This window comes from Palaemon carinicauda, chromosome 26, assembly GCF_036898095.1.
Source record: "Palaemon carinicauda isolate YSFRI2023 chromosome 26, ASM3689809v2, whole genome shotgun sequence".
Classification (NCBI taxonomy): domain Eukaryota; kingdom Metazoa; phylum Arthropoda; class Malacostraca; order Decapoda; family Palaemonidae; genus Palaemon; species Palaemon carinicauda.
The window spans coordinates 48,053,997-48,062,334 of NC_090750.1; positions in this window are offsets into that span (position 1 = coordinate 48,053,997).

The following is an 8,338-nucleotide window of genomic DNA, read 5'->3' on the forward strand; positions in this document are numbered from 1 at the left end:
CTGGCATCCTGACATCGAAGGTCATTGACGCCAATATCGTTTATTATGAATAAATATTAAAAGAATATTCAATTAAAACCAGAAAAATAAATATGCTATAAAAGTTAAATAGCATTGAGAAGACCTGCTTATGATATAAATTTAAATATGCCACTAGCATTGTACGACACATCATGTACAAGGATCTTGGCAAGGATGAACTTGCCATCCTCACCCCGAGCTTCAAACAAATATCTATTTCTTTCTGTGCTATAAGTGGGGCATTCAGTCAACAAATGTTTGACTGTCAAAGGTATCAAACTCATCGCAATATGGTTGGGGTTAGCCAGCAAAAACTCGTGTGTCATCCGAGAGTGACCAATGCGGAAACGACAAAGAGTTGTCTCCCATTTTCTGGCCATCCCATTAATGTTTCAAAATTACTTTTCCCTTTCCAGCGATGGAGGTGTGTGGCGGTAGTGGCGGAAAATTTTTCAATCTGGTCTTGTTTGTTCTCATAATGTCATGAATAAAGAGTTCTTTGGCCCAGCATTTAACTGACAGTCATATAATGAATAACCTTACCCAGAGCTTCTCATGTATAATTTTGAGAGAGAGAGAGAGAGAGAGAGAGAGAGAGAGAGAGAGAGAGAGAGAGAGAGAGAGAGAGAATGTGTAACACATGTTGATCGTGTGAAACGTTTGGTTTTGCTTAGAAAATTTGTTTTATTACAATTGTATTGCTATTTCTAGTGTTTTTTTTTGTTTTTTTTTTAATATTCCAATCTCAGTGCTGAAAGATTACCATGTAGGGGAATATTTTGTTACACGCATTACGTCAACTTAATACCATACTATGATATGCACTATACACGAGCAAATTTATTCCGCAATGTACATTATATGTCTTTTTCCTTTATGGACCCTCTCCCAGTTAATCAAAGGAGATAAATTTTCCATGTCTTAAATCTTTCCATAACCTAAATCTCACTCTGAGATTTATGTGCTTTTGTTGCTTCCTCTTGGCAAGTGATTTTTCACACGCTATATATTAAATCCATTGTGGCTATAATACCATCAGTTCGCAAAATTATATCGAGGGCCTATAGCTTTATATAAGTCATTTCTGTACCTTATAGGCAACTGTACTCTAGATTTATAAAATATTATCTAATTCTTAATGATTTAGTCATCATGCCATTCTTTTAGCCATCATTCAGTTTTTGTATGAATCTTGTAATTAGTTTTAGGTTTAGTCAGTCAAAATCTTAACAAGTTTATGTTTTATAAATGCATTCTAACTAATGTGTACAGTATTTATAGATATCTTTCTTCTTAATTATAGAAAATTATAAAGATTGTTGTTGGACGTCAACAGCATTATGCAGTAATGAAACATGAATTGACATTGGCAAGAAAATATCCGTAATCGATACCATCGTGAAATAAGCTGACAAGGTCTAACTTGAGGGCCGAATCATATGGTTAACAGTATTACCAAACAACAAAAACATATTATGTAATATACCGACAAACAACAACAGGGGATAATGCACTACTCTCTTGGTTACGTGTATAAATTCACAAAGGGTAACTTTGCGAATAGCATGACGGCAAATAGAAGTATTAGTTCATTTATATCCCAAAGACAATATCTGTACGTATCATGCTACAACAACTACTACTACTACTACTACTACTACTACTACTACTACTACTACTACTACTACTAATTCTAAAAGACTACAAAGTGAAACGTGTATTGTACTTCTCAGCAGATAAATATAATGCTCAGTATTTGACTTGGTATATAATATTTCAGAAGTAATCGTAAAAAGGAGATTATTCTTAGATATAACTTCAACAAGAAAAGTTATTATTATTATTATAATTATTATTATTATTATTATTATTATTATTATTATTATTATTATTATTATTATTATTATTATTATCTTAATCACATTGTCGTATAGTGTGGGGCTCTGGGTTGCATCCAGGTTTTTTTATGAATCCTTCACTTTCCTCGTTATTTTTGCTGTTTTGTACCGCATGTGTTTCATACACTCTCGTAGACTGTAACGATTTTGCTTGTTGTCCTATCACTCGCTTTTTCTTGCAATTTTGATAAATCAACCTGTATAAATTTGACAGCTCAAGTCTAGATTTGTTTGAATTTTTGTGACGTTCTTGCTCGCAAGTCCTTGTATTCAAGCTCTTTGCCTGTTCAATAAAGTTTTTTGCATTCACCTCACCTATGTTATCACTGATGTGGCACTTTACATAATGGTGACCACCAATGTCCAGCTCTCTCCTGCATTTCTCCTCTGTTGTGCATTACTGTTTGATAATGCCACCTTCTGACATTGACTCTACTATCAATGCCACTCCCATAAAACTATTGCCCTTTGCCAGTACAGAGGCATTAGGTTTCTTTCAGCATGGCGAGGTCAAGTTTCACATAAAATAAGTGACTCGCTCAAGAACCAAATCAGACTATGGTCTAGCAGCGATCCCTAAGGAAACTTTCCCTGAAATATCAGATAGGCTTTTCGACCAAGGGGACACCTCAATAGTGTCCGGTGGCCTCAAAACATGTCTCCTGGAGCAGTACTCACCATCACCTGCCTCTGGTACAGCCACACTTTTTTAGGTCTATCAACAACCGTTGTAGGCCCAAAAAGCTTTGCTTGTGCTTAGGGAAATGACAAGTATCAGAGACTGATTGATTCTTCAAGGGAATTTATTTCGCGCCTACCCGAAACTGCGCTTGTTGCCATCCCAAATGTCAGTATTCTGCCCATGAATGACCTGATGACCAAAGTCGATGCCTTATGAACAGCTACTTGACCATCTTCAAGACCTTCATCAACACCTCCACTCCTGATGAAGTGGACAACTATTCAACATTGACCAAAGCTGACCTGAATGCGGTAAGAAACAAATGCGCTCCCCATGACATGGTGAAGCAGCGATATAGGCACCCACCAACAACATATACCACCCCTCGCTTATGCCCCAACCAACAAGCTTCGAAGTTACTTACTGATGCATATCGCTGCTGTGAAGATATTTGCTAATGGTTTTTAGTTGGTCCCCGAACATACGTTGAAAGACCTTAAAAAAACTTGGCTATAAGGGTGGCTGGTGATGGTGAATACTGCCCAAGGAGGTATTTTTTGAGGGCATCATTCGCTATTGGGTTACCTTATTGGTAATAAACCCAATCAGAGATAACTGGGAACATTTCCTCGGGGATCGTCGCGAGGATGTATGCTTTGGTGTTCTAACGAGTCAACATCGTCGTACTGGAACCAATCGAACGCTTCTTTGCTGGTGAAGAGTGGCAGTTTCATGTGGGCGGAGTGTGTTGAAAAGTTAGGGTAGTCGTAAAAAGTAGTGTGAAGTAGTCACTCCGGTGGTCACCAGTGTGGCAACTTAACTGTTAGGTTCTAAATGAGAGGCAAGGTGAATGCAACTGAGTTTATTTAATGGGACATAGAGGTTATATACCAGTAGTGGAGAGTAAGAAAGACACATACATTAAAGAGTAAAAAACTTCAGATAGCAAGCTTAAACAGGTTTAAATTATTAGTGCAGTGAGAGTGAGAGATAAAAGAAAGGGATTTTGACAAAGGAAAAATCTATTTCTGGGGAGATACCTGTGACACCTGGTGGAAAGAGTCCAGTACCAACGGGCAAAACAAGTTAAACACCAAACCGTACAAGAACAATGGCCGCCATCATCCAGGAAGGCCAAAACTGTATGCACTAAAAAACACTCAAATAAATAAATATAACACTAGCCCGGTACTCACAAACCTGTCAAAACAATCCATGGTACTTAACATTGGTGCAGGAGTAAGAAGAGCCTCGGTAATGATGAAATTACACGAAAATAGCTTAAAAACCCAGGGGCACACACAAACAAAGCGGCGCTTACGATGTCCAACAGAAGGATGTAGTTCAGAGGGCGCTAGCGTCGGGCGTCGGTGGAGTGGCGAAGGTATGATAAGTAGGGTCTCTGTTACGCCCCGTCCCTTTGATGAAGGAATGATCTAAATGAAAGACAGCCTGTGAATATTGGTTTTCACACGCCCCTGCTTTATACACGACGCCCACTGGGTGTTCGCGCGAGGGTAGTAACCTCTGCATTCCATACTTTAAATTTCTCTGGTATATTTGGAAGTATTTATATCAGAAAAGTGTAAAAAAGGACTCTTTTCACCGGGCGTCACAGGTCGACCCAGAAAAAGCAATATCATTACAATGCACGAGCATGTATGAAAAACGTGTGATGCACATTCTATTTTTAGGCATTTCATTCAGGTATTTGAAATTGATTTCTTGATTCTCATCCCTCATTATTGATTTTGTTATATAACCGATAGTTGGATGGGTACACAATTTCCGATGAGTTGGCTTAGGTAATCGCTTACCCAAGTGAACACTGGCTTAATGAGGGTTCGAACCTAAGCCCTTGAGGATCCCGGAATCCACAAGACATGTAGGCCTACTCTATTTAACCTTCTATGCTAATCATATTATTATTATTATTATTATTATTATTATTATTTTTATTTTTATTATTATTGTTATTTTCATTATTATTCCTATCATTGTTACAATTGTTATTATTATTATTATTATTATTATTATTATTATTATCAATATTATTATTATTATTATTTCGAATAATGTTGCTTAATTAATTGCTTTAGCCTATGTCTAGACGTCATGTAATTATTATTATTACTATTATTATTATTATTATTATTATTATTATCATTGCTATTATTACTATAATTTTTATTATTATTATTATTACTAATATCATTATAATTATTACTATTATTATTATTATTATCATTATTATTATTATTATTATTATTATTATTATTATTATTATTATTTCTAATAATATTGCTACAGTGTTTGCTTTAGCCTAACCCCTATAGCTCATATAATACATCAAAATGATGTATGATCACTTTATCCTAAAATCAACGGCAACCATTCTTATTACTATACTTAAAACTAAAATAATACAGACAACATTCAAATAAGCACTCCCCCACCGTTTCCAAGAAAAAACAACAACAACAAAACTTAAAATTAAACAATATCACAACCAAAATAAATGTTTATATAATATACTGTATGTATATACTGTATATGGGCACGAACACCGTCGTACACACAGGGCCCAACTGTCTTAATAAACAACGCCACTGTTTGGCAAACAGAAGACTGCCGGGTAATCTACTTCAACGAAATCAACTTTTCGGGGTCATTGATGTTAAAATCATCTTTATCATCATCATCATCATCATCATCATCATCATCCATAACATTAATACACAGGCCAGGGCATCAACTGTTGTACAATCCAAAAGAGCAGTCTAAGTAAAATCTATTCTAGGGCTGGTCAGCACATAAAAAAAATGAATAGAAATAATCACTCCAAAAGAGGAATTACGGCTGATGATATAATTAATCACTTCTAAGCTATTTCAAATAATATATAATAACCCCATCACTCAAAGCACACGAAACTGCCTTTGACTGCAGTCAAGAAGAAGAAAAAAAATAGAAAAAATTCGCTCAAGACATTGTATATTATCCTAAACTAACTAAAAATATAAACAGACAACCTCAATCATACCAACACTCCTTATCACAACAAACAATCATTGCATTAACTACCTCTCTCTCTCTCTCTCTCTCTCTCTCTCTCTCTCTCTCTCTCTCTCTCTCTCTCTCTCGATTTGGTGGCAAATAACAAAATAGAAATAAAACAAAAATTAATCCTCCACATTGGCAATACCTGCCATCTTCTCAACATATACATATTCTATTCAAAAGTCAAATATATGAATGCAATTATGTATATATGTATGTATGTGTGTATGTATGATATTAAAAATTATGTACGTGTGCGACTGATTGTCTTTGTTGTCATTTCCTATTGAAAGTTTTAGTCATTTCTAAAGAGCATAAACATCAGTTCCTTATGAAATAAACTAAAGCAAATTTACCCATTCTATTGTGTTAAAAACACATTCGACACATCCCATCAAAATAAATAAATAAAAAAAAATCGTTATAAAAATGCAATATATTTCATCCGACAAAATGAATGCGCTTGCTTGCTCTTCTATTTCATGACTAGTATTTTCATTTTTATGATCGTGGCTCAAAAGATTAATTATACAATAATTCTTACGTTTTTACCATTAATTATGAACTCCCTTTTAAGCAGAAACTCTATTACTGCTATCAAATACCAAGCAATGGTGAAATGTTCATCATTTCTTTTACCTTTATTGTTGAATATAAAAAGAAATGACTCAAAGATAAAGAGTACTATTAAATTATTCTCTTTAGTAAGATTGATTGAAATTGTAATGACATGAAAAGTCTTGATTTCAGCACAAAGGTCTTCAGTTTCATGTTCCTTTGAACAATTAGAAATTTTTTCCCCTGCGCTTTACAGTCATTAACTGAACGTTGTATTTTTCCATAGTTACTGGTACGTGGATGGTAACTAAGCTGCATTGAAAGAATCCAGGATCAATTGCAATAAATAATCGTGTTCGTGTTTTATTTCCGTTCCCTCTCAGCCATTAAATTGATTCCCCCTTTTAAACATTTAGTGAGGCGATGTAAAATATTCCCTTCCCCTTTGATTCCATCAAAAAGTGAAGAAAATAAAAGTGAAACAATACAGTCATGAAGTAAGTTGATACGGACGCACGCACGAGCGAACAGGTTTTTTAATTCTAATTAGATGAGAAGCGTTAGCTTTAGTCCGAAGTCAAATTGGGGACCATCAATGAAAGACATATGGGTTCACAACATTTGTCTATTGATTCTCATTGCAACACAAGAAAATACGCTACCTTAAAGGGCAGTTGAGTTTTAATACTTAACTTAATATTATTGAAATAACATATATCGACGTACATCTTTCTTTTTAGCTTACCAGTTGGTGTTACAACATTTATTTATAGGCATCATAATTCAATAGTGTGGGAAGAATCACACTTTCCGTCTTGCTCGCTCAACGATTAAGAAGAAACATTTTCCATTTAATTTCCAATATACTACTACTACTACTACTACTACTACTACTACTACTACTACTACTACTACTACTGCATGGATTGGTATTTTTAATATTATTGTTATAGTTATTATTGCTATCATTATCGTTGTTGCTATTATAATCTTCATCATCATATGCAAATTCTTAAAACTAAAATTACCACGCCGATGATCCGACGGACGGTTGCCAATAAAGTGTAAAGGATATAGTAAAACCATTAATGAATTATATTGGAGAAATGTTTTACCAATTAGTTTCTTTTCTCTTTTCCCTTTGTTTAATGTTACTCACATTATTTACTCTATTTTGAGAAGGTTGTCACTCTTCTTCAAAACCAAATGTCAAACTGTGTGAACACCGACAATGGTATTTTTGACACGTCAGTTGGAACTTTTACCAGAGTAACAGTTCCCCCTGAATTATTATTGTTTTGCTCTTGAATCATACTCCAAGTGTAGTTATGAACAGCTCAGACACTTTTTGGTGCTGCCAAGCAAACGCAACCTACAGTACATCACTTCATCTGTTGACAAGGATCAGGTGATGAAGGAAACATTTGCCCGAAGTACAGATTTGGGCAACTGTTGCATTTTCTGGTTTGGTTCTGAGTCGCATGACAGTGAACAAGTCAGACTGCAAGGCCACTTCTATGTTATGTATTATGATGAAGTCTCTGCACAGAGGACCTAGTATTATGATTTCTGTGACACCCATCCATAAGCTCATAGCAGCACACAAGCTTGAACGTGTGAAGGAGGTGGCAGCTGGTGTTGAGAGGGCAAGTGGGTGTGTCACCGGGTCTATCACTGACAACCACAATATAAACCAGCAGTACTGCAAGCTGTTTGATTTTCCGGGTGATTGACGTGTTACAGCCAAGCATCCTCTTGACAGAGAGAGTGTCTGGTTTTTACTTTTTGACACAGTACATCTTCTGAAGTGCATCTGCAACAACTGGATCAGTGAGAATTTCCTGGAGATCAGTCTTGACAATAAAACAACATCATTTGCGGTCGTCAAGAAACTGTACTCCACTCACTAAATTTGCTGTTATCCCCTCACGATTTCAACTACAAAATGTGTAGTATGTCTTGAAGGTCTTCAATGAAAAGGTTGTGGCTTCATTGAAGCTCAGAGGATTTCATGGTGCTGCCAAGTTCGTCCAAATCATCCTCAACTGGTCGAATTTAGTGAATGTGTGTGGGAAGGGGCTAGATCAGCACATGAACGATCAATATCGAGCTGTTCGGG